The sequence below is a fragment of the Amblyomma maculatum genome, chromosome 4 (assembly GCF_055883805.1).
Source record: "Amblyomma maculatum isolate TAMU_Amacu chromosome 4, ASM5588380v1, whole genome shotgun sequence".
NCBI classification, from domain to species: Eukaryota; Metazoa; Arthropoda; class Arachnida; order Ixodida; family Ixodidae; genus Amblyomma; species Amblyomma maculatum.
This window is the reverse complement of record NC_139347.1, coordinates 31,866,449-31,889,853: the sequence shown is the minus strand read 5'-3', so window position 1 is coordinate 31,889,853 and position 23,405 is coordinate 31,866,449. Positions and strand designations below refer to the sequence as shown.

The following is a 23,405-nucleotide window of genomic DNA, read 5'->3' as shown; positions in this document are numbered from 1 at the left end:
GCTGGGGCAATAACAAGATAGCAGCAGCCTCCTCTCCCACTTATTAAAACTTGCCGGATACTACGCCCTGCGTCTCCTCTACGATAGACCACCTATAAACAGAAAGATATTGCGATGGGAAGAATGAACTAGGGGTGGCGAAGAGGGGGCTTCTTGGAGTCGCCGCGCAGTCTCGCAGTGAAGAACGTGATGATGGTGCCTCCAGCTGAGGAGCGCGCAAGAACGCTCTCGCCGCCTGGGCTTCCAATGGGAGGCGACCGATGCGGCAACCTGGTTCTCCCCTCTCGACGGCGCGGCGGCACCTGTTCGCCCTCGCCCGTCGCTCTCCCGGGCCCCCCCTACGAACAGCTTATTCACGCCGGACAAGATTTCCGTTCGCCGGCGTCGACCGTCGTTCCTCAGAACGCGGCGGGGGGCTGCCGTGGTGACTGCTGATGCTGTAGCTGCCGCCGACATCGACAAGCACTTTCGTCGCTCGCTCGCTCCCATCGACGACGACAAGCGGGAATCGGCGTCCGATCGCCGTTTACTCTGACCGGCCTGGTCACCGCTTTCTGAAAGTGACGGCGGTGGTCGCTGCATCGTAGTTGAGCGCCCTTCCCTCCTGATATCCGTGTAACGGTGAACGGTTTGCCGCGAGGGCCATATTAGTGATACGCCGGCTCAAGGATACCGCCTCTACCACACCGCCACTAGCAGACGACTCCTCTGCGAGAGTTCCATCGTGTCGTCTACGTCGTCATCTTCTGCTACTGCTGCTGCGGCCGTTGGCCGATGTCTGCGTTCTCGGTTCCGTGTTCTTTTCTGTGCTGGAAAATGAGTGCCCCGGAGCTGTGGACGACACTTGTCAACGCTGCTTGTGCTGCTTCTGACACCTGAGCACCGCCACCAGTCGACGACACCTTCTGTACCTCAGGTAAATATTCGTGTCTCAGAGAGTGGAAGCGCGGAATCGCATAGCGCTGTCATGATCGTGCGCACTTTCTATTTGTGCAGGATCTCTGACCTTGCCCCCCCCCTTTATTTTTCTAAAAACCTTGCTGTACAAGGAGCACTTCTGCATACAGCGCACTTCAATGCCTTCTGAGAATCATAACTGGTTTATTTTAAAGGTCAGCGGTTAATAATTAGTTAACCAACTAGGGACAAGAAGTATGGACTGATTATTATTCAGCCGGTATAGTTTCGCGCGTGTACTTAGTAAATAGCTTCTCAATGCGGTTTTCGAAAACTGATATCTAGTGCAGAGATAATGTTTCAGTCTTCGAGCCCACCTTGCGCTTGTCGTCGTCCTGATCATCCGTAACGTCCCCAACATTTAACGACGATTACCCTCCTACCCTGCTTTTGTCCGCAGAAGTGCGAAGCATTTTTTTTTTTTTTTTTAGTCAGAGCGGTAATGATGAGCCTTGGAGACACCTGGGAGTGCTTGGATGCATATCGATGAACAGTCGAGTTGCTTTTTTACTTTCTTCGCGCGTTATCCGCAGTGCTGTATCCCTCAAGAGGCCTCGCCAGCAGTGTATTCAAACAGCTCTTGTGACATTCCGCTAATTCATTGGTGATTTCACCAAACCAGGAGGAGTTCAGTGTAACGCATTGCACAGCCTTGATCAAAAGTACTCGGGGTCATACAATCTGTTCTCGCTCAACGTAAGTTTGCAGCTTCAAGTACGCCTTCAGTGCTTCACTACTCAGTTGACTAACCAACCGGATAATTTGTGTCGTATAGGTGTTGATAAACGGGCAAACAACGCCTGGTAAAGTGTGCGTTTTTATTTCTGCAGTAAATGCGTTCAATTGGTCCACCCTTCCACCTAATGGTGGCTAAAGCTTGACGGTACAGCCCTAGTTCGGACATGGCATGCGCAACCTTTGTTTATCCGCAGCAGAAAAAAAAAAATACATACTGTGCGTGCATTGTTTTTGCTGTGCGGCCAAATTTAATGCCACTGAACGCATTTAAGGTGCAGACGTATTATGCTATACTTGTTACGCAACGTGTACCACACGAACGCATTTATAAATGTTGCAACGAAGTTTTCACGCAGCGCTTGTTTAGCGTGTCTCTGCTCGCTGTAAACAGATGCCCCTTCGAGTTATTTTCCTTGCTCCCTTAGTGACAGCAGAGGATCAAATGGCACAGCCACTACTGAAGACACTGCTATTCATGTTGCTTGACAGTGACGGAAACTCCGAAGAGCGAATGATTCCGTTAGACCGGGAACGGGCAACTTTTGACCACGACTCCTCTGCGAGTGAGTCACGCGCGGAACTTAACCGGCCACCTTATATGTAAGGAACAGCGCATCTTTTTGTCCGGAGTCCGCGCCGCCGGTGCTCGATGCGGCGAGTGTTTCTAGCGGTGTCTTTTACGTGTTCAGCTTGTTCATAAGTGATTTCCCACGCGCTCACAGTCGGCATGACAAATGACTACTCATTAGCTGAAGTGAATGTGAATTTAGACGCGTAATGAGGACCCACGAAGGTGTGGGTACCTTGTCCGAAAGTGGGTGTCTGTCAGTCGCAGACTCCGAGGATTTGAAAATCACGGCATCTTGAGAGCCATCTGTAGGTCAGCATCAGAAAGAGCCTTTAGGCTAATTTCTTCGTAGCATATTTGCTCCTTTAGCCGCTAAACATACCACAACTGTGGGAAGTGAAGGTGTTGTCCGAGTCATGAGAGGAAAGGGAATTAATTTATTAGGTTTCAAAAGTGGCAAGTGAAAAAATTTGTACAATGTTGGTCTTCCCTTCCCCATTCTTGGATTGGCTGATTATCTGTTAAATTTTATTTCGTTTTGTTCCTATAGGTTTGGAGACAGAACGAATAAAAAGATAGTTCCGGCGGGAGCGAGGATTGGCATTCTTAGGCTAGTCTACGACTAATCCATTTTGTAAATATTTTTCGCCTGACCTTATCTTACATGCTGCTTTATTAATTGTAAGCAGTTAACCTTCCCCCAAACTGCCTTCGCGCAATTGCATTTAGCATCATCCAACCTGCAAGGCGTCTAGCATCGTGCTGTTGCTGGTCATCGGCACATTTTTTTTTTCTCTGCGCCATCAATAGCATGACGACAAATAAAAACAATCGATTTCGGCATATCGTGCTCTCCAGCTACGTACACTTTGGGTTTGCGCTTCAGACGTTGCAATTAGCAGTAATTACAGCCCCTAGTGATCCTCGCCTGTGTTGAACACTGCCTGAATCCACGCTATTCAAACAGTAGCACTAAATAAGGCTGATGGCTCGCACGTCATCAGCGCAGCGGCGCCCTCGGTCAATCGGCACGACTGACCGTGGGGATGCTTAGAAGATGGTTAAGGTCGCTCATCGCCCGTCCGCCGAGGAAGAAGACTGCAAGAAAGAAGGAAAGCGAACGAAGGAAGATGTTTCTCAGTGGGCGGAACGAAAGGAACTGCTTAACGGCCGGAAATTGTCTGCGGGGTCTGGCGCTCTCAGCGACACCTTTTCGACGCTCCGCCTCGAGGCACCTCAACGAAGGAGATGGAGAAATAGATACAGAAAAGCGAAATCTCCCAGAAATGTAAGAAATGATCCCTCCCTGCGTGTATATATATTGCGTTTTACCATCCCTCTCCGCGCATGCAGTGAGCTCGCGTGAAGCTCAGGAGGAAATGCGCACTCAGTCAGCGGTGCGGGCGGGCGGGCAAGCGAGGTTGTTGGCGCGAGAACCGACACGCCTCGGGGGAAGCCTAATTACGCTTGTCGGCACCGGCCAGGGCACGAGGCAGGCAGCGTGCGTCTCTGTATGCGATTGCGTCGGCGGTGGAATCGCCCGCACGGTTCTGTTGCGATGAACATACGGGCTTAGTAAGCAGGCAAGCCCTTGCCACGAAAGACAGGCGCGCGCGGACTGATGTCTTCGGGAAGGACAGCCCTTTCTTGTTAATGTTTTTTTTTTTTCTCCAACAAGTCAGTTTGGCCCGAATGTACGTACGTGCAGCGCGTCGTAGGCGCGTGCGCGAAACGCAAATTGCCTTCCGGCCATTTATTCAATCCTTTTCCTTGTCTCTTTCTTTGCTCGTATAATGCAACGGGTAACGATAATGTAATTGCGCTGGCGCCCTCACTGTGGGCTTCTTTTCTGGAGGGTTGTTTCTGTATGTCTGATTTGTGCGCCCTTAATGGACGGATATTGGTTGCCAGGATGTCGGCGGCGAGCGTGGTTGTTGGTAAATTCTTGAAACGGCGCCTGCATATTTGATGCCCCGCGCCAGACCTCACCGCGGCTCTAATTGCGGCCCGGAAGTTCGTAGGCGTATTGGAATCTGTCTCTTCTGTTGTAGAGTGCTTCGTTGTAACCCATTTTCTCTTCGTTGGGCATGCAGCATAGGCACATATTTGGAGAGGTTGCACTGTTTTTAATGAACCACCTAACTAAGGGCGGAACTGGAAGTGGTTGTCTCGACCGCGGTAGTCATCAGCTATATAGCGCTATCGAAAAGAATATTTGTGGTTAGGGCAGAATGTCAGGCACGTACAGTAGACAGTGGTCGGACAGAAAGTGCCCACGAGGATGCCGATATCGACGAGTGTTGTGTATACACTTGTGGTACTCTGAGGCAAAGTGGCAGGCTCTACAGTAAAAAATCCCGTCTTTCCTGTGGGAGGGAAGAAGTGACGAACGAGCCGCAGCTTAATGGATCGTTTCCTTTAAATTCTTCTCAAATTCGTTCCCCATCGCCCCTGAGATTAGGAAGACGGCGCACGGCTTTGCTGTGACGTTCCGCGGTGCATGATGGGAAACTGTGAAGGAAGCGACAGAGTTTAGGGCCTAAGATGAATTCAAATCTCCTGTACGGCAATGCACTTTGCCATCGAGTACTACCCGTTCATGACCTTCTCGTCAACTATAACGTGATGCAGCTTTCACATCAGCCGGACTCTTCAGGTTTAGCGCCTGTTGGCTTCTTATTCCCGAAAGAAAGTCGCCGTGTTCACATCCTTGCAAAGATCCAGCGCGAATCGCAAAATATTGTGCACACGCATGCGCGACATATAGCTTACAGGCCTTTTTGCAGCAGGGACAGCAACGCTGGGGGCAGGATGTAATGTTGCGCAAGGGGAATGTTTTTGAAAGCAGCGTTATTTCAACATATAAGTATACATACGTATATCGTGCCGTCTATGTCAAAAGTTGTCATGTCAAGGCGTTTTCTTTTCAGCCATATCTGCAGCCCCCGCGGAACCCTTAATAACCGAAGGGTCTCCGATATTGAGGGCAACGGTTCTCTTTACCTTGTACACATTTGGAGATAAAATAGATGAGAGAGGGAGGTGCCATAAAGGCTGCATTACACGGCTGAGAAACAAACCTCGATGTCTGGTTATTTTTGGTAAAAGTATGCGTTTTTGTCAAAGGAGTCCGTAGAAACGTCTTGAAGGCCACTCGCAAATTACTACATCCGGTCCACTAAATGAGTGTGTGGTTAATAGAGCCTTCTTCCGGCGCTAACAACAGAAGTAACGTTAGCAGAAAGTTGTCTACCGTTGCGTAGGTGCATCTAGGCAAAAAAAAAAAAAATGAATAAAAAAGGTAAGCTTTGGGAGGAAAGTAGACTTGCAGTCTGAATGCAGGTTGTACAGCTCAAATCTAAAATTCGCCAGCTTAAATCGGCTGTATATTTACACTTGAGCTGGTCATCGGTGACTTCAAGGTTCCAATTCTTTCATTGTCTGTTTCGTTTTTTTTTTTTTTTTGTTGTCGTTGTTTTTAAATTTATTTTTTACACTTTGCATCCTATCGTAGGAGAAGTTAGCTGTTGCAGTGACTACGACGAGAAGTGGGCATCATCGCTGCTGTCACCGGGAGCTCTAGCAATTAAGTTCAAGTAGGCAAAATAACTACGCTGAGGTAAAGGGGGCTAAAGAACCAAGAAAGGAGAGAGAGAGAGAGAGAGAACAAAAATAGAGAGAATTAGTCGCAATAAGCTGCGTAGCTCATGGGAAAACTCTGCCCTGCACGCACGGAGTCGATGACACGCCGCAAAGCCTTGGCAGCCACCCGCGCAATCAGGGAGACCGTGAGAGTATAGCGCGGGAGGATATGTTACCCGGCGTGAGAGAGACCGGAAGCAGTGAACGCATGCGGAAGTGAGGAGACGGGCCCTCCGTTTCACAGGGGCTTCTTTTCCTAAGTACTTGGCAGCAAAAGCCGTGCATAGCTGACCGAGGGATCCGAGTTATTTCTATCTTTGACATACACTGAGACTGTTCTTAAAAGTTGCTTGCAGACACTGTCGACCAGGCTTTAAGGCAAGCTACTGCAAAACCTACATTGGCTAATGAGCATCATTTTCCAATCGGTATGTGATCAAACATGGAGAACCCTGGCCGTGTCGAAATAATCCTTGACTACTCGGCCGTTCCACCAGCGAACGTCCGACGATTTAAGTAACGACTTCTTCACTGATAGCGCGCTCGAAGAAGGTTTTAATGCTACGGGCGGAGAGCGGCGCATTTCGAAAGACGGGGTTGAATGCTTGGACCTTGCGTTGGCGGAAGGCGACCATAATGGAGAAGAGCACGCGATTGACCTCGATGTCGATGAATGCGTCTCTGCCGAGATTCAGCGCTTATTTCTATATGCATATGCTACCGGATAGGTTGTACTCTTGCGGCTACCTGTCGGTCATGTTCGGAGGCGGTGCAGATGCAATGGCGGCTTTATTGCTTCTCTCTCGTACCTTCAGTTTCAGCACGTTGCTTGCAGAGGACATTGAACAACGCATTTCTGGGGCAGAAAGTCTCTTCAGTCGCTCGCATAAGAGTTCAAGACCGGGACCATGCACCTGGCGCCTTTGGATAGTTCCTCGGAGTTACGCGCGGCAAAGACGCTTTCGTTACTTTTCTGAGAGGCACATGAAATTATGTGCGCCCTGCGGACGCTGTTAATTGGAGGTGCGCGTCCATATCCTTCACGTGTAACTGTCGCCTGGTTTAGTTTCCCAGATGTATGAACGTCTTTAGTCGGCACTAAAGAGAGCTTCCTGCTCCGTTGCAACAGTTATTACAATTACACGGAAGCCGATTCACACCGCTAGGCGAAGGCCAAAGCAGCGTAAATGCTTCAGTTTGTACCTAATAGCATGTGGGGCTAGTTGTATGCGTGACCTTAAACGGGTCAGTGGCACTTTGTTGTTGTTGTCGTCGTTTAAAAAAAAAAAAATCAGGCTACTGTTTTGTACCTTCGCGGAGTCAAAATTGGGTGGGCACTTAAGTTTCGCCTTTAAGGGTATGACGCGACAGCGGTAACGACCCCTGTTTGCCGACTACCCTTGCGGATCCTCGTTCGCGTACATGGCTACTCCCTTAATCACATTTTATTTGTGCCGCTATTATCCCACACATACTCATTAGCATGCAGTACTAAGCCATGCAATTATATGAAAGACCACCCACCCCAGCTTTAACCAAACGAACTAAAGTTCCTGTGTGGCAGCGGCGTATCTAACTAGAGATCAAGGAGTTGAAGGGGGGGGGGGGGGGGGATTCCGGGTCTGTATTTTGAGTTGCCGTCGTTTCCAGAAGTGTCGTTATCTCCCTGACCTCGAGTCAGTTGATTGGTGGAAACGCCGGAATCGGATTTGAGTTACACTTCCGGTTTCGGTATTTCCACCGGTTAGACGACTCAAGGTTAGGGGAGGTAACGACACTTTGGAAAACGACGCAAACGTAGAATACGGACCCCGATATCAGCCTCTCAAGTCAAAGGCGAGACCTGAGTTAGCAGCTCCTACCAACACGGCCATGTCATGTGGTCTAGTGACGTCACGCAACCCGATGACCAATCAGTACACGGCCTTGCCACCTGCCAACTACCACCTGCCGGAGGCTTGTGCGCGTTGTTTTTCGCTCACAAATCCTGTACGACGACAACTCAGACGCCGGGTTTTCTAAACAACGAGGCCATTTAACGCTACAGCGTTAAACAATTACTTAGCTCGTGAATGGCTCCTTTTCAGCCTGTATACAGTTCGCTCCGTTGTCATCCGCGAAGCAGCCGATGTCCTCCGTGCACTTGTTGAGACACTGCACGAGTGTCGGTACCGAATTCAGGCGGCGATGATGCGGTCAGTTCATTTGCATATGCAATTCCTGTTGGTCCGCGTGCGCACCACGCACGTTTGTTGGCAGCTAAATGAATTGAAATCGCCTTAAGATGCGTATGCTTCTTTGCACAAATGTAATATTCTGATGGCTCTCGTATATATTCCCGAAGAGGCTGTCGCGTCGGTCTGTTGTCTATATTACACATAAATAATGGACAGGTTCTGTTTCTCGATGCTGGCTAGATTATTCGTTGAAAGAGGACAACTGTTTGAGAAATAGAGGTGTTCTGATTCTTTTCAAAGGGCCAACTGGCGGTGTCCAGTAGTTTTTAAAGCTGTTGTGCTTGCACCGCATGGTTTTATGCGCTTGGATAAATTTCAACTTGCTTGATTTAAAGTTAAAGCACCGAATTGCTCCCAAGGAAGGGGGAGATTTGGGTGTGGATGATATTGACTGTGTACTATACTTGAATTCTGGGAAGTTCCGCAGCAAGTTTTACAGGGTAGAGTAACAACGACAGCATGACAGTTCAGTGTAAACAGTATATTAAAGGACTCTGGTAAAACTAACGGGCTTAGCGTTGGCTGATTTGGGGCCAGGCCTTTTGCAGCGTCGGAGCGTGACAGTTAAGGAACAAAAAAATAAAAGAGAAAGAGAGAACAACTTGAAATCGCCTCGCGCTTACATTTAAGCATAAGTTCTATACATTCACTCAGCGCTTGAAGGTGATTCTTGTACAGCTACCCCTGCCCCTTGGAATGCTAAGCACGCCTTGGGGCATTAAACCCCGTGCACCGGGCAAAATCTCTCTTTTTCACACTTCTCTGACGCTTTGCGCACGGACGCATTTCGTGCACGCGCCGCGTACGGCTGTCTTTTGCACGGCTTCACCCAATCTCCGCGCCCTGTCACCGACTCGAGGAACGCGCGAACGCATTAATTCTTTCGCGCTTCCCGCATCACCGCCACACTGCGCCTCTCTGCTCTTTCGCTCGCGGCACTGAGTGGTTACTGAGGGGCCCTGACTACGCGGCGGGGCAGGTCATCCTCGCACGCGCACGCACCGCTGGAAGCCGCGTCCTCGCGTGCGCCGCTAACTTAACAAGACCCCCCCCCCCCCCCCCCCCCCCCCTCCGCCTAGGCTGGCCGTTGATCGTTAGCATGCAAGGCGAATCGCTCGAAAACATATATAGATGTCTCTGCGGCGGGAAAGCGCGCGCTGTGCCGTCCCTGGCCGTAGCGTGTACACAGCGGGCTTGCTGAATGCCGAGGTAAAATACGGCGAGGGCTGGGCTGGAAAAGGTGTTTGGCGCGCCGGTCCCACGCGTTAAGAGGAAGAAGGCACGCATGTCAGGAGAGCGTGTGTTTCTCTCTGTGAGCGCGTGTTTGCGTCTGGCGTGTCCTGTCATGCTCTCGGTCAGACTGACGCACTTTCGCACCGTAACTCGTCCTTTAATGAGATGCTACACAACGTTTCGGTGTATTCATTTCCTTTCATCTTCCCGTTTCCCTCACCCTTCCCCCCTCTCCCCATTGCTTTTCTTTCTTGAGGGTCGCCTGTTAGCCGCCCTGTGGGATGTTTTAAGGGTGGAATTTCTCGCTAAAAGTGCACTGTCAAAGACATTTGGATCGAATTAAATGAAGGTACGGAGCAACGACAGGAATCAAAACCTGACTTGATACGCTCGCCATCATGCGAGCCTTATGTGACCTACTCTGTCAGCCACACTCATAGAATTTCACTTCCGCTTGCTTCTTGGAGAAGACGCATTTTAAAAGCACTCTCGCTTTTAGGTTTCTAGCAGAGCCGAGACCTTAAATGGCGCGTTGGCATTTGGATACGCGGGGAAAGTTTATCGCTAAGAAATATCTCGCTTATGCATAATCGCATTATGACCTCAACATCTAGTGCGGTAGAGAAAAAAAAAACACAATTCACTAAATGCATGTCCCCATCTTGAGAGTGTGCCATTATCATCATTGGCATCGCTCATGATATCGGTCACCGTCTGAGTTCAGTTCACTACTTTGATCAGCGGGCTGCAAAACGCCTAAAATTCCTAGCCTCGTGGCGTGCAGTTAATGTCCCTCAAGTGCAGCCTTCTGGGATACCTTTCGATTTTGAGGCAACTGGGGGATTTTGTAAGGTGTTGTTATGCACATTATTTATGGGAAAGGTCCAAGCTTCAGATGCATTGCAAGCTTTTAGATCTGAAGTTTGTCCTTACGACCAGTTGTTAAGACTGCGGTGCAAATTGAACGGGGTGTATTTTTCGAAATGAATAGAAACATGCAATCCTGCGGAGGGGAGGATCTGCGGATATATATTGATTGGAATGAGGCAGTATGCAACACGCGAAAAAGAAATGCTCTAAAAGGCTCTTTCCTCGCGGAATTTGTCCGAAAGCTCTGGGCATTGCCTGTGGACAGTTCAAAACGAGCTTTCTCATCAATAAGCCAATGATGAGAAAGCGGCACAGAGGTTTACTTTGCACCTACATATGAAGGGACTCCCTGTCCCCATTTTTACATTCACGCACGGTTCAATCACTGGAAAACATTTTGTGCTGTAGGACAGAATATATTATTTTCTGGATATAAGACTAACGTTAGGTAGAAGGAACATTTGACTTTTTTGCAGCTGTTATTCATAGAATTGGACTTAATTTCAAGCTCTGAACGTGCCGTGTTGTGTACTAACTCGCTCTTCGTGTTCCCAATTAGCTGATTTTCGACGCGAGGGTGACTGGCCTGTAATCAACCGGTGGTCCCAGCTTTAATGTTGTACTGTTTGGCATGGTTTTGTTTGGCGGGTTAGCGTTGGGAGACTGGCACAGAGTGTGGCTAAGTGTTAAATTTCTTGATTGCATTGGTATGACATACAATATGCCGAATGTTCGAATCTCTATCCCAACTTAACTGTCAACTTGGCTAGCAGTTAAATGCTGAATGAGAAATTAAATGCTGTGATACCACACTGTATGCTGCAGTGAAAATGGTCGCGTCAAATTTTTGTACGAAAGAGCGGAAATCTGGCGCCATGTGGAGATCTGTTTGTGATGCCACGTGAGCAAATAGAGCGCCGGAGGCGGAGCGACGGACGGGCTCCAGACAGGCTCTGACAACCGTATACATGAGTGTATTTGCACTAGTGAATGTCTAATAAAGCTTTTTCTAAACAAATGATTGAAGATTAATTTGATTGCGAACCAAAATCGAGGCCCCTGCCACAGGGATATCTGTCGTGCATGCTGCTGTCCCACTAATCACCACCTCGACAGCTCGAGAACGGCTGACGTCACAGACTCACAAATGCTATGACAACCAACGAGACACAAACAACATTTTTTTTCTCGGCTTTGACCACCGTATGAGTGTTTTCGCACTAATATTTTTACACCTCTTTTGAACACCACTTCCTTGTTTTTGTTTTTTTTCTCTGTACCATATATTGACCATTTCATGTTTTAGTTTGTTTGTTGTTTTTTTTTTTCTTTGTGGGGTTTAAGTCCCAAAGCGACTCAGGCTATGAGAGACGCCGTAGTGGAGGACTCCGGAAATTTCGACCACCTGACCACCTGGGGTTCTTTAACGTGCACTGGCATCGCGCAGCACACGGGGGCCTTGCTTTTCGTCTACATCGAAAAGCGGCCGCCGGGACCGGGATTCGGTCCCGCGTCCTTGGGAACAGTAGTCGAGCGCCGTAACCACTGCGCCACCCGGGCGGGGTCCATGTTTTAGCTAAATGGCAAATGATTCAAGATCAATCTGATTGCGAACCAGAACTGTGCCACTCTATGGGCTTCAACGCTGTTATGATTAAAAGTGTTGTCAGCTTTAAGACCTGTGATATTATTCCTGTTTACTGTTATTCTTATATCTTAAACTTTTTCTCGCCCTAAACATTACGCAATCTGCCACTAGATCGTTCCATTCTGCCTGCAAAATACGTTACCCTACATTTTTATTTTCGACAGGCAGTATGGTTTGGTTTGTGGAATTTAACGTCCCAAAGCGACTCAGGCTATCGAAGACGGCGTAGTGGAGGGCACGTGCACTGACATCGCACAGTACGCGAGCGCCTTTCTAGGATTCCATACCGCATCCTTGGGCGTAGCAGTCGAGCTCCCTAACCACTGCGCCACCACGGCGAGGTGACTGATTAGAAATGACTCAAAATGCTTAGTAATGAGTAGCAATGACTATAACGACCTAATAATGACTTACCAGGCAGACATCTCCTGTTGTCATTAAAATATATCTCTCTATCTAATAATGACTTGTAATGAGCAACATGTCTGACGACGACTTGTAGCGAGTGCAATTAACTAGAAATGACTAAAATGCTTAGTAATGAGTAGAAATGACTCCTGATGACTTGTAATGGCCAAAATGTACAACGAAGTCTTGTAATGACTGGAATTGATTAGAAATGACTAAAAATTCTTAGTAATGAGTAAAAATGACTACTAACTTGTGATGACCAACATTTCCAACGACGACTTGTAACGACTGAAATAACTAAAAAATATTTAGTAAGGAGTAGTAATTACGAGTACTGCTACTACTACTACTACTACTACTACTACTACTACTACTACTACTACTACTACTACTACTACTACTACTACTACTGCTACTACTACTACTACTACTACTACTACTACTACTACTACCACTACTACTACTACTACTACTACTACTACTACTACTACTACTACTACTACTACTACTACTACTACTACTACTACTACTACTACTACTACTACTACTACTACAACTATGATTTTGCCGTTCACCTGTTAAGACATATTTTAAGAGACCCTGCAATATTTTACTACAGCTCTTTATAGCACTTATTTTTTTTTTCTCCGGTACCACTGTTGGCCACTCCATGTTATAGTTAAATGGCAAATAATTTAAGATCAGTTTGATTGCGAAACAAAAACTGTGTCATTTTTTGCGCTTCAATATGTATTATGATTAAAAGTGTTGTCAGCTTTAAGACGGTGAAATTATTTCGGTTTGTTATTTTTGTATCTTAATCTTTTTCTCGCCCTAAACATTAAGCATGCATGTGCCACTAGATCGTTCCAGTCTATGTGTAAAATACGTTACCCCGACATTTTTGTTTCCAACAGGCAATGTGGTTTGGTGTGTGGATTTAACGCCTCAAAGCGACTGAGGCTATGAGAGACGCCGTAGTGGAGGGCTCCGGAAATTTAGACCACCTGGGGTTCTTTAACGTGCACTGACATCGCACAGCACACGGGTGCCTTGCTTTTGGCCTCCATCGAAAAGCGGTCGCCGCAGTTTGGATTAGATCCCGTATCCTTGGGCGCAGCAGTCGAGGGCCTTAACCACGGCGCCACCACGGCAGGGCCGACAGCCAGTATAGTTTCAGGCTACCCTCGCTGGCACCGTAACATTACCAACGCGCGGTACTCATGCCCTGCACATGTATGTACGGCACAATCTACGGGAACTTCTGAGAAACACTTGGTAACACCTTAAACTGAGCCACAGTTATGAACTCTTATCCACGAGCACTTTCTGCCTCCCAGAGGATGCCTGTGGCTGTTAGCATGACGAACCTTGAAATTTTAGTTGATCGAAATGAACGTTCCGAGGGCTTTTCAAAAAGAACGCAGGTTATCAAAAGATTGAATGCCGATTTAATCCTCCGCTCCTTTGACAACAGAAACGAAGATCTTCGCAAAGCTCGTGTACGCTGTGATAGAGAGAGCGAGACAAAAAGACAGAAGGCATAAAAGAGCAATCACAATGATGTTCCAGTTGGGATGTGGCGTGTCTGTTATGTGACTGTACTATCTTCAACTATCCCTCTTTCACAACTTTTATATCCACTCATCCCCTTCCCCCAGTGCACAGTAGCAAACCGGTTGCTTTTACTATAGTTAACCTCCCTGCCTTTCCTCCTCATCTTCCTCCTCCTACCCTCCACTGAATGAAAGGGAAGATCGGACAAGAAATGGGAAGATAAAAATGGGCGCGGAGCACAAGAGTTGAAATTGTACTCTCGTTTTAACATATAGAATGAGGGTTATTTTGTTTCTGTCAGACTGAATATAAGGTTAATTCACCGAGTTCGAAGGAGTATCTCGACCTGGACAGTAAAGGGGCGGAGTATGCACAGTCCCAGGCCTTGCGTCAAATATGAGCTTACGATATGGCGGGCCAAGTGTGACGACAATGCGACTGTTGGAATAAATTCACTGACAAGTGGGCAGCTTCCTTTCTCACACTGCTCATCAGTAACTGAAAGGTGGGAAACACGGACAGCAAGTCTGGGACACAAGCCTTTTCATTTTGTCCTATTGGCGCTCGTACTTCCTGCCTCACAATTTGTGTGTGGGGATGAAATGCGTGTTACTCTCTGGCTGTTTGGGGTGCAGTGGATGGTGTGTAGCAATAGGAAGGGCTAAATGGCTGGAGAATTAGCCAAGACTTTCTCTCATATATTTTAATCCAATTCACTCATACAAACGCCACTTCCAACTGTTGATCTCATATCGCTCCGCTCCAGTAGCAAAAGAAAAGGGAGAAAAAGAAATTGTTATGTTCGACGCAGTGTAGAGAACGGAGATGTGCTAGTGCGCAATTACCTTAGTATGCTGAACCAAGCGTATATACCGCGTAAAAACAATGTCGCATATTACTCTATAGAGTGCGCTTGCTTCCGGTGAATCCCATGTGGGCCTACATGCATCTGCGCTGTATTCCTCCAGCCAGAACGCAAGACATCCGCCGCCCTGATTGCCGCTTCACGTTGCACAACCTTCCACTGGCCTCGGTGCTGTATGTGCGTGCGTGTGCTTGTTAGGCAAGATACTCGTTCGGAGAAAGGCCGCACTAGTTCCTCCTCTTTATATACCTTGGCGGCTACCAACACACACACACACACACACACACACACACACACACACACACACACACACACACACACACACACACACACACACACACACACACACACACACACACACACACACACACACACACACACACACACACACACACACACACACACACACACACACACACACACGCACCCACGCACGCACGCACGCACGCACACACACACACACACACACGCACGCACGCACGCACGCACACACACACATGCGCGCGCGCATGCTGCACACTGCAGTGTACAGAAAGGGCGCACGCGCCGCCGGACAACAGCAGGTGGCCCATTGGGGGGCGGCCGGCCATACCGGAGTTGCGTCACGTCTTGTGAGTACCACGGCAGCAGCCCTTAGCATGCGCTCACACACACAAGCACAGACACACGCGCGCAGCAGTACGCGCTCGTTCTTCGGCTCGGAAACGGCCCGTGACGCCGTGCTCCCATTATCCCTGTAGCGCCTCCTGCGCAGAACAAGGGGGGAGGGGAGGGCTTAGAAGCAGGCTCTGAGCCGGTGCCGGTCGCTCTCATTTCATAGCGTCGGCCGACTTTAATAAGCCTCGCGTCCGCCGGCGTCTTCGTCGTCTTCGCCGGCGCTCAGCCTGGTAGCGTGCAGTGAGCCAAGAAGGAGAAGGGGACCAGACTGCGGCAGATGCGGCTCGCGCTCGTCCAAGCGCGTCGCCCCGGCAGATTGGCCGCGCGCGTCCGAAAACGGCCTCCGTGCTTTCACCCCCCGGTCGGCCGCCGGTCGACGTAGGCGACTGAGCGCACCCCCGTAGCTCGAGGAGGGGCCGACGCCTCCATTCGCGTCCATCTTCCTTGCCCCAGCGAGCGAAGGAGAAGGTGTCCGGCGGGATGCGCTCACCCCCCTGTTTTCCGGTGACCGCTAACGCGAAATCCTCTCGAGCGCGCTGCTGCAGCCATGTGACGCTGGCGGAGGAGACTGAGCGATTGGAACTGTGGTAAACAAGCGTGGTTTTAACGCCATAGCATTAAAGGCCCTGTTCTGCCGAAAATTCGGTTTATTTATTTATTTATTTATTTATTTATTTATTTATTTATTTATTTATACATTCCGGAGCCTCACCGAGGCTGCAGTATAAAAAAAAATAAGTGAGCGAAAAAGTCACGAGCATGCCTCTGACAGTTGGTAGTTGGCAGATGACATGGTCGGAAACTGATTGGTTGGCGGATTGTGTGACGTCACGCAACCACATGAACGAGTTCGCAGGAGTTGGGAGTCGAACCAGGGACCTTGGATACCACGTCAGGCACACGACCCTTTGGTCACAAAGGCACGCTCGCACGACTTGGTTAAACTTTGTCGATTAATGGTGATCTTTCACAGAATGTGGTAACTTATCACTGTATGCTGAGAGGAATATCAGAGATAACAGATGCACGATTAGTGATTAAGTGAGTACAGCAAAATGCATATGCATCAAAGAGAATCCGCTAGGGGAGGCGCAGACAGGATCCCATCACCCAAATATTTTTGACAATATATTGTGTGATAAATACCTGCTCGTTTCTGTGATATTAGGGTGAACCTGTAAGTAAAGTTAGGAAATATGAATACAACAAAGCAAAAGAAAAAGTTCCGAGAGCACTGCAGAATCTGCAGTGGAGAAATGCGAAAGCCTGAGCGTCCACCGGCGTTCTTCAATTGGTTTCTAGTAAAGGAATGGCGCATCATCTGTCTCTCTCGGAATCTCGCTGACACATCTCGCGGACAAACCTCGCCGATGCGAGATGTTCACAATGAGCCTATAAAGGGTAACCGCATCACGGCGACGACAGTGCGCGCCCTCAACTCCACCTAATCGCAGTCTGCGGCATTATGCCTTATTTTTCGGTCAGTGCTTTCGACGAGGAGTTGATAGCTGCATCCCCTCACAAGATGCAACTGTTCATCGCCAATCGACATCATGTTACGGAGCTGTATACGAGTTAAAAAGGAGCGTCTTAATCTGGAGCTTATTCCAGTGTCCTAAGTTCGACCTTCACCAGCTCAGAGAATCGAAAGAATTGCATTGGATTCAGTGGCTTACTAATCTGAAGGAATCGGGTATCGGCAGTCTACAGCTACTATAGAGGAGGTCGATAAAACGGGGAAGTGATTTGCCTGCCCCTAAGGTGTTTAAAAAGCAAACGCTAAATGAGGACACGGCCGAGTCAACGAATAGCATTGTTTAAAAAATGCTATCAGCGCATACGCTCTTGGGAGCGACCTTATGCAATCATCTCTCTGTAAAGGCCTGGCAGCATCCACGCTCAGGTAAGCGCAGAAGCAGTGAGCGAATCGCGTGGGAATAATGAAACTGAACCGAAAACACCTTTTCCGGGGTACCTATCTTAAAGACCTCCGGAAAAGATGTGCGGACAGTTCACAAAATTAAAACGGATCTCTTCCACTTGGCTTCCCCTGGCTGCGAGTCGACTTTCCTTCCTGTGTTCGGATTAAGACCTGCCACACGCTTGCCACCCGAGTGGGCACGACTCTTTTGAAGCGATCTCCTGCTCTCCGATAAGCGCACGGTTGTAGGGCGCACTGCGCTTGAGAGCAGGTGGCGTGTGGAAGGAGTGATGAGCAGGTGGGGTCTGCGTAGAGGCCGTTAGCCCTGTACAGGCGGCGCGCGCTGACTGGACCTTCCTGATTGCGCGCGCGTGGCAAAATAAAGGCACGGCTCCGTCATTTGCATAGCGCCCCGGCAGACCGCGTAAGCCGGTATGAATGAAACGATCAGTCAGTCGGAGAAGCGCTCTCCTTCTTTCGCTGTCTCCCTCGAATTCCCCTCTCAGCAAGCGCTTGGCGAAAAATCGCATCCGAAACCGACGGCTTTGGTGGAGATGATCATGTAGGCGTTGTCTCGCTGGAGGTGGGCAGTGCTTATAGCAGCTAGTGCTACAACCGCGTCATACTGCAGCCACTGAGAGCCTGTACTTCACTCCACTGAAACGTGTTTCTTTTGTATACAAGCATCTTCCAAATGCACCCCGTTTTTAATGGGAAATTGAGGGGAGGTGGTGTTGGAGTAGATCGAGTCTGCGATCAGGACATTTGCATGTGTGCACGTGTGTTGGTCGTGTGCCTTCGGCCGAAGGAGGCACGCTTACGCGCTTTCTCATGAATATAGTGGAGCTTACTCCCTCTCACGGAAGCGCTCGAAACCGGTGTTTTCGTTTGCTATTCCTTCTGAGCGTGTGCAGGCTCGCAATTTACGGCGCACTGAGGCGGGCCACCACTGCTCCCGCAGCAGCAGGGTGCTGCGCCTCGGCGCTTAGAGCTTGCAGTGCTTCCCTTTAACCAGCACAATGTACAGTGAGCGAGCGTCCGACTGCGCAGCACGTCTAGCCGAACGTTGTTCGTCTCTCGCTTTTTCTCCGCTAGAATTATATTTGACGAAACAATTTGTTGTGCACCCGCCTTGTCGGAGCCGACTACAGAGGGAAGAATCGCCGCGCGAGGGGAACGTAAAAGATTGAGAGCTTCGAAGGGGCGAATTCCAGGCGCTACCGCACTTACAAATGCGGTTCGCAGTGTCCGTGAAGGTGCACCTCGTAGATCCATATTCGAATGGTTTGGTGATCGATCTGAAATGTCAACGGGACCAGACTTATTTCGAAACTGTTCTCACTGTTGTACGTTTGGCGTAGTTCTGTTCCTCTCAAGATCGATTCGCGTTGTTCTGCTCGAAGTGAATTTGTAGGGACAGTTTGCTGCAGCCGAGCCGCCAGCGTCATCAGAAAGTGATTGAAGGAAAGGAAAAAAAATAAAATAAAACGCAGCTTGTCGAGGACCAAAAGCATTGCATGCACACTTTGCAACATTTTTTTTAATATGTTCCACTGTTTATGAAATTAGATGAGGTCTTCTTTTAGAGTTACCCTATACTCTTCCGGTTAGCTGGCTTCGCCTCTACACTGCCAATTTCTTCAAAAGGCCTTCGGAAATGCGTGCGAGCAATCCATGACGCACTGCAGCGGACATAGCTAATCAGTGTGGTTAAGAGGAAACGATTTCGTTGCACACAAAACTGCCAAGAGTCACCTGCTGTGGCACAAAGGTCGATGGCAGGGCTAGCCAGCGCACGCCAAATCAGCTGGAAAGGACCGGTTTATGAAACAGATCTGTTCGATAGCGTTCTGCGTACTTGTCGGTGAAAAAACTTTGTATCCTTGATGCTTGCTGGCAGTTTTCTTTCACCTTGCGTTTCGGCCGCACTGCTCCCCACCTAATGTTTTATTTGGTTGATTTTGGCCTAGCGTGATTATATTTTCTTATTGATCCCACCTGTTCCCGTACATCACTTTTATATTCAGTGCTTAACCTCGGGGCTTTGTCTGCGAGCGATGAGCTGCTCCATCACTGGGGTTAGTGTTTTTCATTTTATTCAGTGTGCCTTCCCATCAAATATATATCCTGTCACTCCGTACTCGTACTAGTCGTCCTGCACGCGAAATTCCATGACGGTCACGTTTTTTCACCACAATTTCCACTACATGACGCTCTGGGAGGTCTCAATATCAGCGCCTGGGGCTAGAGATCCCACAACATAATCTAAATATAAACACTTGTTCTGTGCGTTGGGCAAATAAGGATAGCGGTCGTCTACCATTTTCGTGCCCCGACGCGTATTTCAGTTTCTTCCAAAGCTGTCGTTTGCCTGATGGGCTTCCGCACTTCTTCCTCGTGTGCTACGATTGCATTCGCCTCAACCTTCCGCTCACGATATGCCATGCCTTACCTAGCCCACCATTCCATCTCTATTCTACCAGAGAAACGCAGCTTTCTACTCTTCACTCTTTGCTTTCCGCAGAACGCTTTGGGCGAGGAATAAATGACCGGAGCCGAAAGTCTCGACACACCACTCCGCGCCCGCGAAACCTCTCGCGGTAGTACTTCTCTCCCTCCCCTTCTCCGGTTTGCCTAGTTTTACAGCCACCTCTCTTCTTTCTGCGCATTCCTGTTCGACCATCTCTCTCTGCTTTTATTTTATTTCCCAGCCTGATAGAGCCGTCACTGTCGTCGCATCATTACCATCATCATCAGCATCTCGTGCAGCGGTCGTCCGAGGTCTGCTATTGACATCGCCCGTTCAGCGCCGTCACCCGCCCTCGTTCGCACTCACGTGTGTGGGCCTTTAAGAAAGAGAAAAGAAAAAAGATATAAAAGCCCCAAACACGTACCACCAGCGCGCTTGGAGGCAACGGCGGTGGCGTTTGTAGTTCATCGCCAGCCGGGGCAAGCGCACGAATTCCTTCCGCTCTCCCAGTCGCCCTGGGTGTTCCCGCTCCTCTCTCCCATCTCGCCCTGCCCGCCGCTGGACTCGCACCGATGCTCGCGTCGGCGGACGACCACGAAAAGTGCGCGAAACACGCCGGTCGAGCTTGCGCCTCCTCGAGAAAGCGAAGACGGCAGGAGTGACTTCGACGGGAGGCGGAACGTATCTGGCGCAGGGACGAAGGAGCGAGGGCTTTCTTTGCCTACGCGTGCATAAGAGAGCCGGCGTTCCTGCTCTTGCTTAACGCCGCCGAACGCCCCCTCAACCTAGCCCCGCCACGCACTCACGAGCGCGTTCTTCCAGCGCACGGTGCTCTTTCACCTTCTCCGAGACCGGGCCCCTGCGTGTAGCTATTAAAGGTAAACTTCGGCTCGCTCGAGAGGAAGAAAGCAAAACGACAGCAGCGACTATATGTGTAAGACAATTGGAGAGTGTACCGCACTCGCCACTCTAATATAGAGAGTAGAGAGGCTCGGCGATGGCGGCCGATATCAAAGAGTGGCTGTACGCGGTATGTTCACGTGCGCACTGTATAGTACGTAATGCTCGTGAACACACGAGATGTGGTTGCTGGAGGTGAGGGGGTGTAGAGGGGTGGAAAGAGGGCGGATACATATATAGGGAACCGATTTCGACAGGAAACTGCTCGGTCACGATGCGGCGAGAGCACGGTCCCTCATAGGCGCGGGAGGGGGCGGACGGCGGGGAGAATAAGGGGCTCGATGCTCCGAGCAGAGAGGAAGGAGCGGCGAAGGCGGCAGAATGATTGTTCCCCGCATTTTTCACGACGATCTAACCCTCTTTTCTTCCTCTTCTTGCACTTGCCTCTCGCGTACTGTGAAGGCGTGCGCACCACCCGCGCGGCGCTGGCCGCTCTGGGTTCTCCGTCTTCGCCTTTCTTGGCGCTTTCCTCGTCTTTTTGTTTTCACCTCTCCGGAATCAACTCACTTGGCGTGCGCGGAGGAGCATTCCTCTCTCCGCATCTATCTGCGAAGGCAAACGTGAAAAAGGGGAAGCCCGAAGATGCACGAAGCCAAGCGAACGCAGCGGCAAGGAGAGAAGGTTGGGGATGGAGAGGGAGATGAACAGTGGAGCGGATGGGTACAAAAGAATGCCGCTCACGCGTGGCGTAGCCACATATTTCTCTGTGTGCTTTGCGGGCGTCGGGGCGTTCCGGGCCCGTTTGCGCGTGATGCGGCGAGAGCAAATTCGTCATCGTCTCCTTCGTATACCTGTGGCCGAACCGCGGCTCTCTCTCAGCACTGCCCGCTCCTTGGCTGGCTTTCTTGTTTCAAGAAGGCCCGCCGCCGCGAGACACTTGCGAGCTTCTCTTTCATGTTCCGCGTACAGGTCTTGCGTACGCGCCGCAATTTGTGCGTGGGAGGACCTTAGAGCCGGCGGCGAGGAATATGTGCTGGAATGCAGAGCTTTTTTCTTCTCCTCTGTAGATTTTTTGTTCGTTTTGTTCAGGACACATTAGAGCGAGGCTGCCTGCACTAAGGGCACGGATGAGGGTTTGCTGCAAGAAATGAGCGACTCGCCAAGGAGCTTTTCATGGAGTGCATAGAGGGGCTGTGTTTCCAGGTCGATACCGACTGTCAGCACCGAATGTGCAGACTCACTTGAAGTCTTCTTGGTCGTTATAGACGCTCGTACAGACTTAGGTATCCCCTCGCAACGAGGGACTCCGAGTGAGTGCATGTGTGAGGACTTGTGCGCTCCTGTGAGGCGCCATATAGGAGTCAGCTCCCGCAGAGATGATCCAGCGAACAGCCATTAAGGAGTCGAGTATGACATAGGAGCCGATGGTCCCATGCCATTTACATGGGACATGACGTTCGGACGGAAAATGTCATTGCATCGGTTATGTTCACCACACCTACAGCCACTATAGCCATAGGCACTACAAACAATGACACACAATAGAATCTCTTACGTCTCTGTTTAGAGATCAACTTACTGACCTAGCCTAGAATGTTCGCCTTCGGACGCGAGTGCATGCAGAAGGAAAGAAGACCTCACCAAATGATATTTGCTAACGCATCCTGACTCGTATATGATAGTTAACGCTCTCTATCATCTGTCAATAAGATCAGGGCCATAAAATTGACACGAGGTCACAATGTCCAGCCCGGCATACTGTTCTTACCAACGGGGAAAGCACCGCCGGCACAGCGGCATCCACGCATAACAAAAGTTGTTTAGTCCATTGATGTAAAGTATTTGTCAAAAGTATACGGCCCAAGGGGTTCGCTTCTAACCCCTGTAAAGCGGCTCCTGGCAGCAACGCCGGAATATGAAGGCATACTAGAGGAGAATGAGGACAAGATTTGTCATCTATGAGATTTCAAAAAAAAAAAAAAAAAAACCTTGGGTTGTATATTTTTGACAAAGACTGTACATACGCCTCCTTCCGATACAGATGTATTGCAACTGCCCCGATGCATGGCTACACTGTGGCGACATATGCTTCGCGTGACATGTAGTATATGACATAGGACATTTTTTAAGCATATGCCGTTGCCTCAAGACATATTTTTGGCTCAGGCCCGCGGCCAGTAGAAATGGCCAGCAAAATGGGGCATGATATGTCGTTGGCACTTATCACAGACGCGACTCGACAAAGTACGCACGATGGTTTATTGAAGAGGTAAAAAAAAAAAAAAAAGGAAAGAAATATATGGTTGTCAGCAGCAGAAGCAGCAGCTCTTCCTGACCTGGGACTGACTGTGGCTCCTCCAGTGAAAGAGTGTCCAGCGACAGTCCGGCTCGCTAGCTGGTGAGAAGCAATAGCCGCAAAACTACTTTGTTTACAAGTTATTAGCACTTCCATTCAGTCCATGTTCGTGTGAATGCCCTCATTGTGCACATCTATAACAGTATACCTTACCGTTGTCCTTGTTCACATACCACGTTTTTGTTTAGCCGTATTAGCTGTTTATTTTAGTTCTATAGCAGTCAGCCCAGTGGCGTAGCCAGAAATATCTTTGGAGAAAGGGGGGGTATACGCAGCCGATCTTAAAAATTGGGCGAAAAAAAAAAAAAAAAGATGCAGAAAGGAGGGGGATGCAGGCCTCTGAAAATTTCGGGGGGTGTTTTCACACCGAAACAT

The 23,405-nt window shown here is 49.3% G+C and overlaps 1 protein-coding gene across 1 annotated transcript in view; it reads left to right on the top strand.

Moving 5' to 3' along the window:
- The first annotated feature begins 371 nt into the window (after positions 1-371).
- LOC146190608 (ras association domain-containing protein 10) overlaps positions 372-23,405 on the top strand; it is a 58,640-nt gene continuing 35,606 nt past the window's right edge. The window contains exon 1 of the mRNA XM_084601003.1: positions 372-916. The gene's annotated coding sequence lies outside the window, so the exon portion shown is untranslated. The remainder of the gene's footprint in view (positions 917-23,405) is intronic.